Genomic DNA, 19,456 nt, shown 5'->3' with positions numbered 1-19,456 from the left:
TTTAACCGAAACGTTGTCTTTTTTAGTGTTATGATGGTGGTGTTGCTATCCTCTTCTTTTGGAACTTCCGTATTAAATGCAAGTTAAGGGACAGTACATTTAAATTGTTATTGTTTAAAAATATATATAATGCCTTTAATATCCATTCCCCAGCTTTGCACAACCAACATTGTTATATTAATGTACTTTATAACATTTAAACCTCTAAATTTCTGCCTGTTTCTAAGCCACTACAGACAGCCTCTTATATCATGCTTTTGTATTAGCTTCTTTTCACAACAACTGGTTCACGTGAGCCATATAGATAACATTGTGCTCATGCCTGTGGAGTTATTTAAGAGTTAGCACAACACAGTACTAAATGCATGTCAATAGATAATAAATAAATAAAACGTCATGTGATCAGGGGGCTGTCAGAAGATGTTTAGATACAAGTTAATCACAGAGGTAAAAAGTATGTTAATATAACTGTGTTGGTTATGCAAAACTGGGGAATGAGTAATAAAGGGATTATCTATCTTTTAAACAATAAAAATTCTATTGTAGACTGTCCCTTTACTGATCAAGACAATGGGGCCGATTTATTATAGTGCGAGCGGACATGATACGCTGTAGCAGATCATGTGCTCTGCACATCGATAAATGTCGACAGCATACGCTGTCAGCATTTATCATTGCACAAGCATTTCTCGTGAAATGCTTGTGCAATGCTGCCCCCTGCAGATTCGAAGCCAATCGGCCCCTAGCAGGGGGTGTAAATCAACCCGATCGTATCCGATCAGGCTGATTGCTGTCAGACGCCTATAAGTGTAATGCAATTTCTGAACGATTAAGACCTCAGTGACTTTCTTCCACCTACATCCTGCCCCTTTGCCTTATTCCACCATGACATAGCAAGTGTCATTGTCGGCTCTTAAAACCATTTGCCAAAGTCAGCATCTGCTTGAAATTTCTATAGGATAGTGCAAAGTGTCACAGCTCCCGCACCTCCCCTTATATGCTCTAGCGCCCCCCCTGAGGAGGCCCGCCAAACACTTAGAAAACCACTTCTCTATATGTATATGCAAAGAATGTTTCAATTACATAAACATGACACACAGGCTAAGGGAAGTTTACCTGAGATGCTCTCACTACAAGTAACCATTTTAGTTTTTATTGCTTTGTTAAAGGTTTACTATGAATCAAGCACTAAATCTTGTAGTTCCTTTGAAATTGCTGCAAAAATAACAAAAGTATTGCAGTATCTAGTAGCACATTTGTCAAACCTAAATTCACTAGTCCCAAGTAAAAAAACATAATTTATGTAAAAACTTACCTGATAAATTCATTTATTTCATATTGGCAAGAGTCCATGAGCTAGTGACGTATGGGATATACAATCCTACCAGGAGGGGCAAAGTTTCCCAAACCTTAAGACGCCTATAAATACACCCCTCACCACATCCACAATTCATTTTATTGAATAGCCAAGTAGTGGGGTGATAAAATAAGGAGCAAAAAAGCATACAAAAAGAGGAACTGGAAAAATAATTGTGCTTTTATACAAAAATCATAACCACCATAAATAGGGTGGGCCTCATGGACTCTTGCCAATATGAAAGAAATTAATTTATCAGGTAAGTTCTTACATAAATTATGTTTTCTTTCATGTTATTGGCAAGAGTCCATGAGCTAGTGACGTATGGGATAGAAATACCCAAGATGTGGAAGTCAACAGAAGAGTCACTAGAGAGGGAGGGATACAAAAACAACAGCTATTTCCACTGAGAAATTAAATCCACACAATAATTAAGTTTTTCTCAAAAAACTTAAATCAAAAGCAGTACAATCAAACTGAAACAGCTTCCTGAAGAACCTTTTCTATCAAAATGGTAAAAACAATAAAAGTATGCAAAGAAGATCAAATTAATGATTTGCAAATTTGATCAACCTAAGCTTTATTCTGAAAAAGCCCAAGAAATGGCGACTGAACTTAGTAGAATGAGCTGCAAATCTCTGAGGCGGAGCCTGCCCTGCCTCAAAATAAGCCTTGAAAAACAAAAGCTTTAATCAGGATGCCAAAGAAATGGCAGAGGCTTCCAAGCCTTTTCTGGAACCAGAAAAACAGCAAATAGACTAGAAGTCTTCTGAAATCCTAGTAACCTCGATATAGAATTATAAAGCTCTTACCACATCCAAAGGATGTAAAGAACTCTCAAAGAATTCTTTAGGATTAGGACACAAACAAGGAACAACATTTTTTCTACTAATGTTGTTCAAATTTACAACATTAGGAAAAAAAGAAGTCTACAAACTACTTATCTAGATGAAAAAATCAGATAAGTCGACACACAAGAGAGAGCTGATAAATCAGAAACTCTTGTAGCAGAAGAGATAGTCAAATGAAACAACACTTTCCAAGAAAGTAGATAATCTTCAAAGAAAATATAGGCTCAAAAGAAAAGAGCCTGCAAAATCTTTAAACCAAATAAGACTACAAAAAGGAGAAATTAATAAATGAACAGACTTGATACCAACCAAAGCCTGAACAAAACAGTGAATATCAGGAAGTTTAAACAAGCTTTCTAGAAAATAAAACAGAAAGAACAGAGATTTTTCCCTTCAAAATATTTGCAGACAAACTTTTCCAAACCATCCTGAAAAACTGTAAAATCCTAGGAATTCTAAAAGAATGCCAAGAGAATTTATGAGAAGAACACTATAAAATATAGGTTTTCCAAACCTGATAACACACGTTCCTTGATCCCGATGGAAACATAGCCCCTAAAACAAGAGGGCTGGCCAAAGAGAAAGCGGCCAAGGATGGCAACTAGACATCCGAACAAGATCCACATACCAAACCTGTGAGGCCATGCTGATGCTATCAGAAACACATGACACTGTTTCAATATGATCTTGGAAAGATGTAGTCAGGTTGCAAAACCAAGACACTGCTAATGCATCCACCATCTCCACCTGAGGATCCCTGGACCTGAAAATGTACCTGGGAAATTGAGATAATCCACCTCCCAAATGTCTAAAATCATAGAAAATAGACAGGAGATGAATTCCATCTAAGAACGTATTCAAGATACTTTTTAATTTTGTAGATTGACATATGCCACAGTTGTGATATTGTCTGTTTGAAATAAAAAAAATTAAAAAGTTCTCTCCTAAAAGAGGCCAAGCCTGAAAGAGCTCTTAAAAAAAGCACAGAGTTCTAAAACATCGATTGGAAACCTCGCCTCTTGAAGTTTCCAAACCCCTTGTGCTGTCAAAAGACCCTCAGACAGCTCCTCCCCAACCTGTAACACTTGCATCCATTAAGAATACAGTCCTGGAAGGACAAACAAAAGGAGGCCCCCTAAATAAAATGATGATAGACTAATCACCAAAACAGAGAGAGTAGAGTGTTAGGATTTAAAAATATCAACTGTGATATCTAAAAACAATCCCTGTATCATTGATTCAGTATGCAAAGCAAAAAGAGATCTCAGATAAAAAACAAGCAAAGGGAACCACGCCTGATGCTGCAGTTATGAGACCTAAAACTTACATGCACATAGCCACTGAAAGAAATGTTCTAGACCCTGGTTTCTCAACAGCCGGGCCGTGGCCCAGTACCGGGCCGTGATAGCCCTGCTGGTGGGCCCTGACCTGTCATGCCCCCACTGCACACTCTTACCCCACTGCACACAAGGGGCAGACTGAGACCAATCAAGGCCCCAGGAAAACTGTCTCACACTGACCCAAATGTATTCAAATGTATGCAAATGAACATGGTAGCCTCCCTGCCCTAATCCCAACAAGCCCATCAACCTCCAGAGCCAGGACCCCCAACATTAAGGGCCAAAGAAAGGGCCCCCAACCTCCAGGGCCAGACCTCACACTCCATGGCCCTCACAGCGACAGACTCTCGGCAGGACACCCACACTCCAGGGCCCCCACTAAACCCACACTGAACTGCTTAGTTACTGATAGGGCAAATCCCTGATGCTTACTCTCTCTCTCTCTCTCTCTCTCTCTCTCTCTCTCTCTCTCTATATATATATATATATATATATATATATATATATATATATATATATATATATATATAAAACTACTGGGCCCTGGACATGTCCAGCTAAAATTTACCGGGCCTTGAGGTCACTTTGGTTGAGAACCACTGTTCTAGACTGTAAGTTAGACAAGGCTAACGCCACTTACAATTGACTTTTGTCCGATAAAGACAAAGACATGAACACATAATCAATCTAGAAACCCAAAAAGAAGTGATCCTTGTCTGAGGAATCACAAAACTCTTAGGTAAATTAAATCCTCTAACCATGTCTTGAAGAAACAAAACTTAGTTCATTCATGAGGGATTCCACAAAATCAAAAGTCCATATATTTGAATACTGCTCTTTCATATGTATGTATTAGGTACTTGTAAAGCGCGTCTAATCACCCGTAAGGGACTCAAGACACTACTCATTTAATCAACCTCGGAAGGATGAAAGGACCTTGCCGGGAATTGAACCTGCAACCCTCAGGTTGCTACAGAGCTCAGCCACAGTGCATTAGCATGCTGAGCTATCTGTTCAGCTTTAATAAAAGAAAAGTTTAAGCTAATACCAAGATACCATCCAAATAAGGAAGCACCACAATACCCTACTGTCTGAAGACAGAAAGAAGGGCACCAAGAACCTTTGAAAATATCCATAAAGCTGTCACTAAACCAAATGGAAAAGCAACAAATTGGTAAAGCTTAAAAGAAAAACTCAGAATCCACAAGTGGTCTGAATGAAATAAAATATGAGGATAAACATCCTAAAAAATGAACTGGACATGAAATGACCTTAACAAAAAGGCATAATAGTCCTTATAATCGCCAAATTAAAAGTTGACACTCTAACAAAACAATATAAAAGTCTTCAGATCCAAAAATGGACTGAATAAACCTTTCTTTTTAGGAACAAAGAATAGAATTGAATAGAAACCCAAATCCTGTTCATGCCAAAAAAGAACTGACATAATTACTCCTGAAAAAAATTCAGAGTGTACTGAGAAAGAAAGATTCTTCCCATAGTAGGTCTCATTCTAAAAATCTATTCAAACCCTAAGAATAATATAGAATTTGGGCTGAGTTCATCCAAAAACAATTTAATCTGTCCCCCACCAGAAGGACTGGTTTAAGAACCGCACCTTCATGCAGTCTTATAACTAGTAATTATATAGCGTTTTTCTCCCAGAAGGATAAAAAAAAAACGCTTCTTCAGTACTTACACTCGGAGTTAACCAAATTAGCAGCTGATAAAAATAGTAGGTTATTATTATCCAAATAAACGGTACACAATAAATTGACCTCAAAGGCCAAAGAGCTGTATTAACAAGAGAGAGATAATAAAATATATTTGAAATCATAATAATTGACATAGTAAACATAATTAAATGAATACATCTAAAGTAAATAAACAGAGTTATATATTTAAGAATCTGAAACTGCTTATGCTAACTGTTCAACAAAGGTTGAGAGAACAGTAATGTCAGCCATAGATAAAGCTGAGCTAAAAATATAAACAGTACGTGAATATGCTCTACTAAGGTTATATTCAAATTCTAAGAATCCTGAAAACAAGTACCAATTTCCATAGAAATAGTAGTACAGTCCCAAGAGGGAATCAAAATAACCATTCTCTAGAATTTAATACAGATAGTATATTGAATAGAAAAAAACCTCAAAAGCAAAAATGTTAAAATCCAGATTTGAAAAGGATTATTAACATACGGCTAGATTATGAGTTTTGTGGTAAGAGCTGCTCGGTAATAACTTGCAAGTTATTGCACGGCTCACTTCCCTACAGCGCTGGTATTACATGTTTACAAAAACCCGGCGTTAGCAGGCAAGAAGTGAGCGTAAAGCAAAATTGAGCTCCATACCGAACTCCAATACCAGCGCTGCTGAAAGCTGCGCTAAGCTGGTTTTACGTGATCGTGCACGATTTCCCCATAGACATCAATGGGGAGAGCCAGCTGAAAAAATGTCTAACACCTGCAAAAAAGCAGTGTAAAGCTTAGTAACGCAGTCCCATTGATTCCTATGGGGAAACAAAATTTATGTTTACACCTAACACCCTAACAAGAACCCCGAGTCTAAACACCCCTATTCTTACACTTATTAACCCCTAATCTGCCACCCTGACATCGCAGACACCTACATTATACTTATTAACCCCTAATCTGCCGCTCCGGACATCGCCGCCACTATAATAAACATATTAACCCCTAAACCGCCGCACTCCCACATCACAAACACTAGTTAAATATTATTAACCCCTAATGCCGCACCTAACATCGCCGCCACCTACCTACATTTATTAACCCCTAATCTGCCGCCCTCAACGTCGCCACCACTATACTAGATTTATTAACCCCTAAGTCTAACCCTAATATCCCCTAACTTAAATATTATTAAAATAAATCTAAATAAAACCTACTATCATTACCTAAATAATTCCTATTTAAAACTAAATACTTGCCTGTAAAATAAACCCTAAGCTAGCAACAATATAACTAATAGTTGTATTGTATCTATCTTAGGGTTTATTTTTATTTTACAGGTAAGTTTGTATTTATTTTAACTAGGTAGAATAGTTACTAAATAGTTATTAACTATTTACTAACTACCTAGCTAAAATAAATACAAATTTACCTGTAAAATAAAACCTAACCTGAGTTACACTAACACCTAACCTTACACTACAATTAAATAAATTACATTTATTAAATACAATTACCTAAATTACAAAAAACAAACAAACACTAAATTGCACAAAATAAAAAAAAATTATCAGATATTTAAACTAATTACACCTAATCTAATAGCCCTATCAAAATAAAAAAGCCCCCCCAAAATAAAAAAAAAACCCTAGCCTAAACTAAACTAACAATAGCCCTTAAAAGGGCCTTTTGCAGGGCATTACCCCAAAGAAATCAGCTCTTTTACCTGTAAAAAAAATACAAACAACCCCCAACAGTAAAACCACCACCCACACAACCAAACCCCCCAAATAAAATCCTAACAACCTTTATGAAAACAGCGAACAATAGAGGGAGAAGGGTAAAATAACTAAAATTTGGCGCCAAGAATGATGCATTACGCAAAAAGAAGTTAAAAATTTTTGCCGCAAAACTAACACCAGGAAATGACACAACTCGTGTCATAAAAAACGTGATTTCGCGCCAAAACAACTAGTGTCAACAAAGATGCAGGAAATTATGAAATTTGCGCCGTCAAAGGTTCAACTTCTCTCCAAAAACTTTTGCGCCAAGAACGACGCAATAAAAAACAGCATTTTGCCATTGAAAAAATGAAACTCAAATTAGAAAAAGACTGAACCCCAGGTAAGAAAAAAGTTTAAATAAACTTCCCAAACATGATTCCTATACTGAAACTGTTTAGACTGCAAAGGGAAATATACATAGACCTAACTCATGGCAAATATAAGTAAAATACATATATTTAAAACTTTATATTAATACATAAAGCGCCAAACCATAGCTGAGAGTGTCTTAAACAATGATGCATACTTACTGAAAGACTCCCATCCACATATAGCAGATAGTCAAACCAGTACTGAAAACTATCAGCAAAGATAATGGTATATAAGAGTATATCGTCGATCTGAAAAGGGAGGTAGGAGATGAATCCCTACAACCGATAAAAGACAACCCTTGAAAAGATTTCCTGTGAGGAAAACCATAAAATCAATAGGCGATACTCTCTTCACATCCCTCTGACAAACACTGTACTCTTAGAGGAATTGGGCTTCAGAATGCTTAGAAGCGCCTATCATAGAAGAAATCATAAAAAACAAGCACAAAATGACTTCACCATCTCCATAGGAGGCAAAGTTTGTAAAACTGATTTGTGGGTGTGGTGAGGGGTGCATTTATAGGCATTTTGAGGTTTAGGAAACTTTGCCCCTCCTGGTAGGATTATATATCCCATACGTCACTAGCTCATGGACTGATTGTAATAAGCTAAAAATTCTAGGCCAATAAAAAAACTGTACCGCATATTTATTTAATATCATGTCAGTTACATCACTGAGATGTTGTTTACAATAGGAAAAATTGTTATTTTAAGATTTACAGATTGTTTAACTGACATGATAGCGAGATTAACTTTTCCCATTATAAATGTTTACAGCTATTTACTTATTGTACCCTAAATGTAATATACTGAGATCACTCTAACAAATCTATTTAAGTTTGCACATAACTAATGATAGTATTAGTAAAATGATAGTGCCATGACATTATCAGACCCACAGTCAGCTCAGAAACACACAAAACAAACTGACACAAAATTAGCAGCATCCAGCTGCACTAGAAGAGTTTCTATTTCCTTTCAGCTATTTGCTGAGAGTTTCCCTAAATTTCTCTGGATACGTAGTCTCCTTTTATATCCATTCTAGTTAACCAGCCATATCTACTGCTATCAAAACTCAGCACATACTTAGTATCTAATATATCTTTTTTTTTTTGAGAAGAGAAAATCAGTGTGCCTGAGTATAATCACCTGTAATAGTGCCTAGCTAAAGTTACAGGGACACTGTACACTAGATTTTTCTTTGCATAATTGTTTTGTAGATGATCCGTTTATATAGCCCACCTGGGAGTGTTTTTGCAACAATGAATAGTTTTACTTATTTTATTAATAATATTGTGCTTATTTATATACTCCTAAACAAGCCCCAAAGTATCAGATGTATACCCAAGTCTCCAAGTCTACTCCTGCTTGCTCCTGTTTGTGTAATGGCTATTTTAATATGCAGGGGAGGGGGTAGTGTCTGCTCTTCCTGCTTTATCAGCCCCTTTCAGTGGGTGTCCCAGCCTATCCTCATCAACAGTGCTAAATTAGGAGCTTCTAAGTAAGTTTTTTTTTTAAAAAAAATTATACTGGATATTTAGATCATTATCTGCATATTCTTCTTTATAGTCCTGTAGATCCCCTTCATATAGGCAACACATGGCAGGGCCCTTTACCCATTCACCTGGCTTATTATTGCCTCATATAAATGTTACCATTTGTATATTGTATCTATGTTTATAGCACTGCAGAATCTATTGGTGCTCTACAAATAAAGATAGTAGTAATAATAATATAATGCACGCAATGTTTGTGTTCACTATAGCTAAATAATGACTGTAGATAGAAAATGGTGGAATTGGAGAGAGAAGCAATAATCCCTGGTATAATCGTGAGCAGAAGGTGTCCTACCACCGTAAACCCAGTGCAGCTTATTGATTTACAATTGATCAGTCTTCCTGTGTCTTGCTGGGACTCTGTGATCCAACCAGCTTAAGCAGCCCTGGACTCTGTGACTTTCACACCACCTAGATGTGGAACAAATACTCTAGATACCCGGGTGACCTCCATGAACCCATAGGGACCCCAAAACAGGTCCTGCACTAACAAATACAATTCTCTCATACATTTTGTTTTGACTTCACTACAGGGTCTAAATGAATTTAACAAAAAGTCTAATGTTAAATAAATGAGATGGATAAAAAGTGCAAACTAAAGCATATTGTATCATGTACATCCGGATGTGCTTTAGATTCTTAATGGACCTTTAGCAAGTGTTAAATCCATGCTTGGGGTGAATAATGCAGCGCACAAACAGTAAATAATGTTTAAGATGTACATTACAATGTGTTACTATATTCACCTAGCGTTTTACATTTTCACCACCATCTCCCTTCACACCAAATGTAATTTCATATTGATAACTATTTCCTTTATAAAGAACTCAATGAACTGTCTCCTGAAATTCTCTACATTTTTTAAGGTTTAAAGTCATGCCTCAATTCCATTTCTCTATAACTTGATGAAAGGTCTTTGCTTGTGTTAGGAATACAAACATTTCTATAACTATTGGTGTAAAAACATCACTCTAATCTACCAGCCAGAGGGAAAAAAGTACCTAGTCAACTAACTGATTAACGAATATGCAAGTAAAATAAAATCTCAAAAAAATGTACTTCTGTTGGGAAATGTACTCTGTGCTCTTATTATCCTTTTAATAAAGAGCATACCTAGGTAGGTAGGTGTGTCCTGAACACTATATGACAACAGTGTTTGTAAGAAGGCTTGTAACAATGTTATACATTTATGAAACCACTGGTGTCATACAGAGCTCATGGACACTCCTAAGCCTTCCTAAGTATGCTTTCCTACAAAAGGGATATAAAAAAGAACAAAGTATACTTGATCATAGAAATGAATGTAATTTTTTTTCAATTGCATGATCTCTCTGAATCTTAAAATGTTATTTAGATTTTCTTGGCCGGTTAAAAGGACATGAAGCACAATATTTTTCTTTCAAGAATGTCATCCATTTGCAAGACCACAAGATAGCAGCACTTCCTGCGACATAGTGCTCCAGACAACAACCTATGTATCTCTTCAACATAGAATATCAAGGGAATTTGATAATAGAAGTAAATTGGAAACTTACATTTAAAAATGCTATTGACTGTCTAAATCACAAAAGAACATTTTTGGGGTTTATATCCCTTTAAGTCTAAGAAAATGCCTAATTTCCCACTTCTCTACTACAGTTTTGTACAAATTTATAATAGTAGGGGCAAAATGATTATTTCAAAGTGTTCATTGTTTCAAAGTTTACCAAGATAATTATATACATATAAAGAAAAACTAAAAATGACAAGATCCTGAAAATCTCAGTACTCAATTCATAGGAAACCATGGCTTACCACCCTTGCACAAAAGTTTATATATATACATATATGACTAAGAGAACATTTGCTTAATCTCTCCAGACACAATAACTTTTACATCAAATTATTAATTACATTTTACTAGTATTTTGTTTCTCTACTATTAGCTACATACATATCTTAAAAGGACATAAAACACCTCTTGATTTTGTATAAAATGTCAGCTTGTCTCACACTTCCTAACAGTGTTAATTTTGACGGCAAGTTTCAATTTAGTCTTAGTTTTAGTCTTTTGACTAAAATGCCATTTTAGTTTTAGTTGTATTTTAGTCATCTGAATTGTTTTAGTTTTAGTCGACTGAATCCCCAGTAGATTTTAGTCAACTAAATCTCCAGTAAATTTTAGTCGACTAAAATCTAAGGGGTGTAGTTAAAGTGTAATGCATTATTTAAACAATATAAAAACTTTTAACAGTTCTCTGTTAATAATCAAAACAAGTATCAAGTAACTCAACAAAACAAAAAGTTTCTGCAGCTAGCACAGACACTGCATAATTTACACCCATATTCATAGGTTATGCTTATTTCAATAGGAAGAATCAATTGATTGTTCACAGATTCGAAAAAATTTCGGTAACGATATTAGCACTGCTCTAGAACTTCCAAACTCATTATATACTCCTGGAGTAAAGGTTTATTAACCTGTTTTTATTTATGGTATTAAGGTTTGAACATGCAATACAGATTAACAGATTTAACTGTTGTGGTATATAACATGTCTTTATATATCTTAAAATTTAATAAAATTAAGTTTCGTAAATTTTACAAAAGAGCAGTAATTGGATATGGATTGATTATAACACCTTACATAAAATGTTTTTGTCAGCAAATTTTGATTTAGTTTTAGTCATAGTCTTTTGACTAAAATGTAATTTTGATTTAGTTTTAGTCATAGTCTTTTGACTAAAATGTAATTTTGATTTAGTTTTAGTCATAGTCTTTTGACTAAAATGTAATTTTTATTTAGTTTTAGTCATAGTCTTTTGACTAAAATGCCATTTTAGTTTTAGTCGTATTTTAGTCATTAGAATTTCATTAGTTTTATAGTCATTTTAGTCTAGTTTTAGTCGACGAAATTTACACTGCTTCCTAGGGGGATAAAAAGTAATTTCAGTAACCTGAACAGCATGTTTGGCCTCTCTTGGGAGCGTGGAACAAAATACAATTTTTTACACAAATGAAAGAGGTGTTTAATGTTCATTTAAGTGTCTGAAATAATGTTTATAGAAGTAAAATGATGAAAAGAAAATATTATGGTGATAAAATACACTGTAGTAATTACAATGCTGAAATAATATTAATTTACTCATCAGTCAAATTTTTCATCTGACCAGAGTACAGAATTTACTTGTCCTACAGATCAACAACACACTTTCTAGTTGTATCAAATCGCATAATGTTACAGTTTCTGTAAATACTGAGTAAGTAATTAGTAACAGTAAATTTACTTGCCACTATTTAACATTAAAACACTTAATTCAGTCAGGATTCTATTACTTGCTCATCCAACTCCGTAGGCTGCCAAAGGTTCATTCTAGGTTGTCAGCAGATCTGATGTCAGTAGCACGGTCTCCAGAACCACTAAAGCTGCCGAGAATCTGGTTATTTATACTGCAATTATTTTAGACCACCTCATCTTAACCCCTGTGCTACCAAAGCATCCTGCGACACATGTACAATTCACTGGGTATACTATTTAATATCTCATCCGTTACATACATTATTTGAGTCTACTGAGAATTCTTGATGGCTTCACTTGCGCTAAGAAAGCAAACTGATCTTTTGTTCTAGTCAGTAACATGGCAACATTCTGCAACTAAATTGTTTTAATTGGCTGTGGCATATTGACAGATTTTATATGTATGCTTGTTTCCATGTAGTTCGGATGCTTAAATATGATCTTTTGACAACAATTTCCTTTGAAGACTTATTTGTTTAAACATGTCCTGTGTTTAATAATTATATTTAATCTCCTGTGTTTTGTTCAAATTGACCTAAGAACAGCTTGCACCTCTATTTGTTCACTGTCATTAAAATACAGATTGCTGTTTTTCTGGAATCATAAATCAAAGACTTGAGGCATAAGAACATCTGGATTTCACAAGTCAGTTTAATGTTGGTGCTTTGCTGATAGCCAATTTGTAATACTACTAGCCACTTGTCTATAGTGAATAGCGAATTCAAGCTTTCTCTTCAGGTCAGATATTTCATCTGACTTTAAAGGGACATTATACACAAAAAATGTTTTTGCATAAATGTTTTAGAGATGATCCATTTATATAGCCCATACAGTTTTTTGTTTTTTTCTAAATGGAGAGTTTTGCTTATTTTTAAATAACATTGCTCTGATTTTCAGACTCCTAACCCAAAGTTTTAGGAGAATACCAACGTATACCTACTCCACCTTGTTTCTGTTTGTGTAAAGGGTCTTTTCATATGCAAAGGAAGGGGGAGGGGGGAGTGTCTGCTATTTCCCACTTGCAGTGGGTGTTCCAGTAACCTTTTAAACAGAGCTAAACTTGAACCTTCTAAGTAAGTTTTTAAACGGTTTTATACTGGATTTTTAGATCAGTATCTGTGCATATTATTCTTTATAGTAGTGTCTATTACATGCAATTATCTGAAAATTGGTGTATACTGTCTCTTTAAGGATGTGGTTATACAAAATCAGACCATTGTGACTAATTATTTACGGTCACTAAGGATCCCTTTTTAAGATGATAATTGTAAACATGAAATATGAGAAAGAAATTAAATGTAACTGGATTTGAAACTTTTTGGATATTTGATGTGGCACAACAACTGCTGTAGTCATGGTTACAGAGATGGCATTCCATTTTTTCTATATTTATTTTCATTATTGAAAAATGAAGTTGGTTTCCAAGTTATGTTTAGCAAGTTATGTTTAGCACTTGACCACGCCCCCTCCATGGCAGCTTCCGAAAAACACTTTCTCTGCTGCTCAAGGCCAGGTATGTTTGTCCTTGCACAGTCTCTACTGTGCATGACTGCATCTGACAAACATACATGGCCTTTTATTATATAGGATTAACTTTGTTTAATGTTGCTTAGATAATAATAAGCTACTGGTGAAAAACCTTAAAAGGACAGTCTAGTCCAAATTTTTTTTTTCATGATTCAGATAGGGCATGTAATTTTAAACAATTTTCCAATTTACTTTTATCACCAATTTTTCTTTGTTCTCTTGGTATTCTTAGTTGAAATCTTAACCTAGGAGGTTCATATGCTAATTTCTTAGACCTTGAAGGCCGCCTCTTAAGAATGCATTTTAACAGGTTTTTCACCACTAGAGGGTGTTAGTTCATGTTTTTCATATAGATAACACTGTGCTCGTGCACTTGAATTTACCTGTGAGCCATCACTGATTGGCTAAACTGCAAGTCTGTCAAAAGAACTGAAATAAAGGGGCAGTCTGCAGAGGCTTAGATACAAGATAATCACAGAGGTAAAAAATATATAAATATAACTGTGTTGGTTATGCAAAACTAGGGAATGGGTAAAAAAGGGATTATCTGTCTTTTAAAACAATAACAATTCTGGTGTAGACTGTCCTTTTAACATGATATAATGGATACTAATGTGACATCATTAATATGCAAATTAGTGTCACAAGTGCATTTTTATAATGCAAAAATCAACAAAAGCTGCCACATGTGCATAACATTCAAGAACCAAACAAGTTTAATTTAAAAACGTAAAATAAAAAACATGCCTTTGAGCCTGGTGTGTGTTGTAATTATTATGTTGTTTAGTGTTCATAAAAATATGCTTAGCAGATATACATTCTAAGCAGTATAGAAAGGAGATGAAGTTATTAACATGCTGTATATTTTACAATGTTTGCAATAGCGCTTCTCTCTCTGAATCCTACAGGTGATTTCTAACAAACGACAGCTGCAAAGGAAAACGAAGAAAAACACACAGGTCAAGTTTCTGGAAGGAAGGAAGAAATACTGTTTGTGGGTGAAATGGAGAAGTTTAACCCAGGTTGAAGAATGCAGTTTGGATCTTTAATTCCATTGCAGATTAAGTCAGGGGTACGTTTTAAATTGGTCAGGAAACAGCAGTAACAGTAATCAAATTTAAGGATGAAGGATTATAAAAATTAAATAAAGGAAGAACAAAATGAACAGCCAGAAGCATATTAAACCAGCAAAAGATGAGAGATTGAAAGATGGGGCAAAAAGTGAAGAGGAGAGAAAACAAGAGATCAAGTACTATTTAAAAAAAAAAATGTATATATATATATGTATATGTATGTATGTATGTATATATATATATATATATATATATATATATAGTAGAATAAAAATGTAGTTTTATATACTATGCTATGTAAATTAACTTGATTGGCTTGTACATATTAGAAGCGGTACTATATACTACCTAATGGCATTCCTGCAGTACCGCAATTCCTAGTAGCATTTCATGCCTAACAAAAGAGATCATGATCCTAATAATGTGTATATAGAGTGTAAGTAACAAATAACTTTATATTTTTACCTTTTGGATTTTGGATTAAATACAGTAATTTAATAAATGGAAATAGCATGATAATCTTAACAGATATATTTAAAAGTCTGGTGAAGATGATTCCCCTCAGTTTTTTTTACCAGCATTATAAAGTTCTGTGTGGGAAACTATCAGATTGCATTAAAGAGATGAATAATATAAATAGTGCATGTTTAGAATAAAATGTCAGTTACTGGTTGAACACAAATATTTAATACACTCAGAAAATTAGAATAAAAAATGCATATTAACATAGTTTGACTTGTTTGCGCTATAACATCACTTTTAATATTATTATTACAGACTATTTCCTATTCTTTCATCTCTATACATTGTTTGTAGGATTAAAAAACAGTGCTTGTGTACTTCATATTTTTTACCTCATACTAGCAAACATGATTAGCAGTAGTGATAATATTTCAGTAAACTGTAATAACAAGACTGTTCTGCAACCTTCCAATAAATTAACATATTAGGTAAGTGCTATTTGTTTTTGTTTTTTCAATGATCAAACTCTTTCACCACTTGCCTTGTCCTGACTTGTGACTGGAATAGTTTTTCAATTTTATAAACATAATGGAAAGCAGCACACAAATGCAGGCACGGAATCCAAGACTTGCCAAGTCTTAATATCAGCAGAGCAAATAAAAGCGATTTCAGCCACACTTAAATAAATAGACCTTTATTATCTCTCTACAGGGTCCATAGGACAGAAATACAACATTGTGTATGTATAAGGGCCTATAGTAGGCCCGAACATTGCATTTCCTTCCTATGGACACTGTAAAGAGATAATAAGGGTAGCTGGGAATTACCTTTGTCTGCTCTTGTAACTGGATTAAACAAGACTTGCCACTATATTTTTAATTATTATTTTTTTTTTGCTAAACTTCCATTGTTTTGTAGTTCTTTATCTTATCTCCAGTTGGTGCTAAATAAATAAATAATATTGCAAACTTGCATTATTATCCATAATGAAACTTTGTACATTACAATCTAATAGAGTTATATGTACTTTTAAACATTCACCCTCACTCAAACAAAAATAAATATGCTCAAATATTTGGGGCAAAATCTTGTCCTTCTAAGATACGTCAACAGTTGACTTTTTGAACTAGAATATTTAGCCTGTTACTAGGTCATTGGCTTGAATAATTCCGGAGACTCTAATTTTTCCTTGAATACTGCAAAACGAGTTGCTTGATGTCATCAAAGATTGAGTTACAGCTCCCAAAGCTTCTGTAATGTTGATGTTTGGTAGCCATCTGATACTTCCTGGCAGGCAAAGAAATTAATCTAGCCTGTTTAGATTAAGCCTAAAGTATATAGATCAGCTAATGATACTTTATTTTTACTTGTGCATATATGTTTCTAACTTGTAAACATTTAGGATTGCTACAACAAAATACAGAGAGTTAAAGGGACATTAGATGTGATGTTTTATCTTTGGAGGGAAATAAATCTCAAATATAAAACATAAAACTCAAAAACAAAAATTATAATTATGTAGAATAAAATACTTTGCAATGTACTTTTATCTATTTAGCCCCCAATTTCCTGTAATTAGCGGTTTCCCTTGACCGCAATATTTGCCAACAAATTTATACTTTAAATTATTTAGCTTTTTTTCTACAAAGATCTTTTTTTAATTGCAGAGCTTAATTGCTAAAATATTTAACCTACTTAAATGCTGTTAAAAAAACGTTTTCAATAAGATATCACCATTTACAGTTTACTAGGAAACATGCATTTCAGGGAAGCACTTTAAATGTTCATGCATATTTAAATGAAACTTCAAAAATAAAACCCTATTCTTCATTACTCCCCTTAAAAACAGTCTGCAGGAGCTAAGTCATTTAGAGACTATAGCATTGGAGCAATTATTCGCAATGGCAGTGCTCTTCCAAGCACCCATTGGCTTGCACATTGTTTCGCTCTCCTTAAAGCCATACAAATTTGGGAGTGTGCTGCAATTGAGAATAATAAATGAGGCACTATACATAAGTTTTAAAACATACATCATTTATGGAAAACAAATGTTTAAGGGACATTAAACACCTCTTGTTTCTGTGTAAAGATTGTGCTTTGTCCCAAGATCCTTAGAGAAACCAAAAGGCAACAAATCTGTAAACTAGGTTTTCTAAATTCTGCAATTTGCCTAAATTGCATCTGTTTTTAAACCCCCAAAATAAAGTAGGTTCTCTTTAAATTGTAGTGAACTCCAGAAAATACTTTATCCTCTTTCTTAGAGAGCTGATGTATGATATTGAGGTCATTTTCAATCAGTTAAAGGAACAAGGCTCAGATTTTCCTGATGTTTAAAAAGTGTTCCAATCCATAAGAAAATTATAGAAATCCCTGTATACAACAAATACTGGAGTATTACTTTCTATAAATTAAAACATATTTTTAACTTAAAAGGGCATTAAATAAGTCTCGTGTAAAAAGTGTGCTTGTCCCTTGCTCCCTAAAAGGTCAAAAAGCAAAAACAGTAACACGCAAATGCTGCAGGTCAAATATCTTGTTTAGGCAATTTGCAGCATGGGTTTGGAGTTTGATTTTTTGGTGTCTCTAAGGAGAAATGTTTTATGTCCCTTTAAAAATATATGCTTAGTTGGGTGGTCAGTTCCTAGTCACATCCTTCATTAACCACATAATTCTAATAGAATGTTACTATTATTAGCATGTAGCTTTTCTACCTCAAAGGACCACAGAAGACATTTATAATAGTTTGACAACTTGATGGTCAACACAAGTATAAGACCTTCTACACCAAGCAGCATTCAATAAATTGATTTGTGGATGGTTCAAAAAGGCTAACCCTGTCAATTATTTAATAGCTACTTTCATCAATAAACTTCTGCAATCAATAAACCAATAAACCATTTTTTTCTTACATGCTGATCAATAGCTGTACAAATAGAAACAAAAAGCAACACACACTGATATAATGTATATTATGTTACATGCCCATTGCTTTATAAAAGCATATTTAGCACTTCAACAGTCAGTAATGAGAAGTATTTATATTTATTGTCAAAAAATGAAAATCATATACACTATGGGGCCCATTTATAAAGCTCTGGATGGAGCTTGAGGGCCCGTGGCAGTTATGAAGAAGTGTCCTAAAGACCGCTGCTCCATAACCTGTCTGCCTGCTCTGAGCAGGCGGACAGACATCGCTGCAATTCAACCCGATCGAGTACGATCGGGTTGATTGACACCCACCTGCTGGCGGCCGATTTGCCGCAAATCTGCAGGGGGCGTTGTTGCACCAGCCACTCACTAGAGCTGCTGGTGCAATGCTGAATACAGAGAGCTCTCCGCATTCGGCGAGGTCCGGCGGACCTGATCCGCACTGTCGGATCAGGTCTGCCAGACCTTTGATAAATATCCTCCTATGTAACAGATGTCTCTGATCTCATGTACATGTAAATAGATTACTAACAATCCTGAATATATATTTTAAACATGAAGTCCATTCCAAATAAAAAGTCTTCTTTCTGTTACATTAATGATGACATTATTGAAAGACATACTATATGTCATTTGATACAAAAAGGAAGTTTTCATGGTAAGTTAGAATTAAATATGTTTGAATATATTTGCATTTAGTTAAATGTCCAAATAAAATAGTGAATGTTATATGTACAATGGATTTGAATAAACATAAAAGTAGAATCTAATCAGACTGGTCTGCTTTTCAGTTTAACCATGTCATTTATAGCCATGCTTAGACAGAACAATGTCATGACATAACACATGCCAGCAAAGTCATTTTTACTACTGTACCTTGATATCAAAATCTCTGTCTGTGGGATTGTGAAATGTATGTGTTGGATAAGATACAAAACATTACAGAATAGTCTACTAACTTTGAGCAATGAGGGAAGGGACAGTTATAGATTACATTTATTGACCCTGTGTAACTCAATATAACTACTGAATGAGAACATTAAGCCAGTGCTAACGCATGACATCACTGTGAGAAAATCATAAACATTTGTCTCGTGCATGGGAATAATCATTTAGGAGCACTTCTCTTCTTCATGCAAAGTGTAGTAGATTATCTGCAGCGCAAATGTACTGTGTTAGAAGAGAAAGGAATGGTATAACATCTTAAATATGAACAGTGAACAAGGTATAAAGCACA

At 34.6% G+C, this 19,456-nt stretch overlaps 1 protein-coding gene across 6 annotated transcripts in view; it reads right to left on the bottom strand.

Moving 5' to 3' along the window:
* The window catches only part of SNCAIP (synuclein alpha interacting protein), a 462,588-nt gene that overhangs the window by 274,274 nt on the left and 168,858 nt on the right, over positions 1 to 19,456 (bottom strand). The gene's annotated exons all lie outside the window — the stretch shown is intronic.

The sequence above is a fragment of the Bombina bombina genome, chromosome 2, assembly GCF_027579735.1.
Source record: "Bombina bombina isolate aBomBom1 chromosome 2, aBomBom1.pri, whole genome shotgun sequence".
Classification (NCBI taxonomy): Eukaryota; Metazoa; Chordata; class Amphibia; order Anura; family Bombinatoridae; genus Bombina; species Bombina bombina.
The sequence above is the reverse complement of the archived record's forward strand: the minus strand, read 5'-3'. Positions and strand labels throughout refer to the sequence as shown.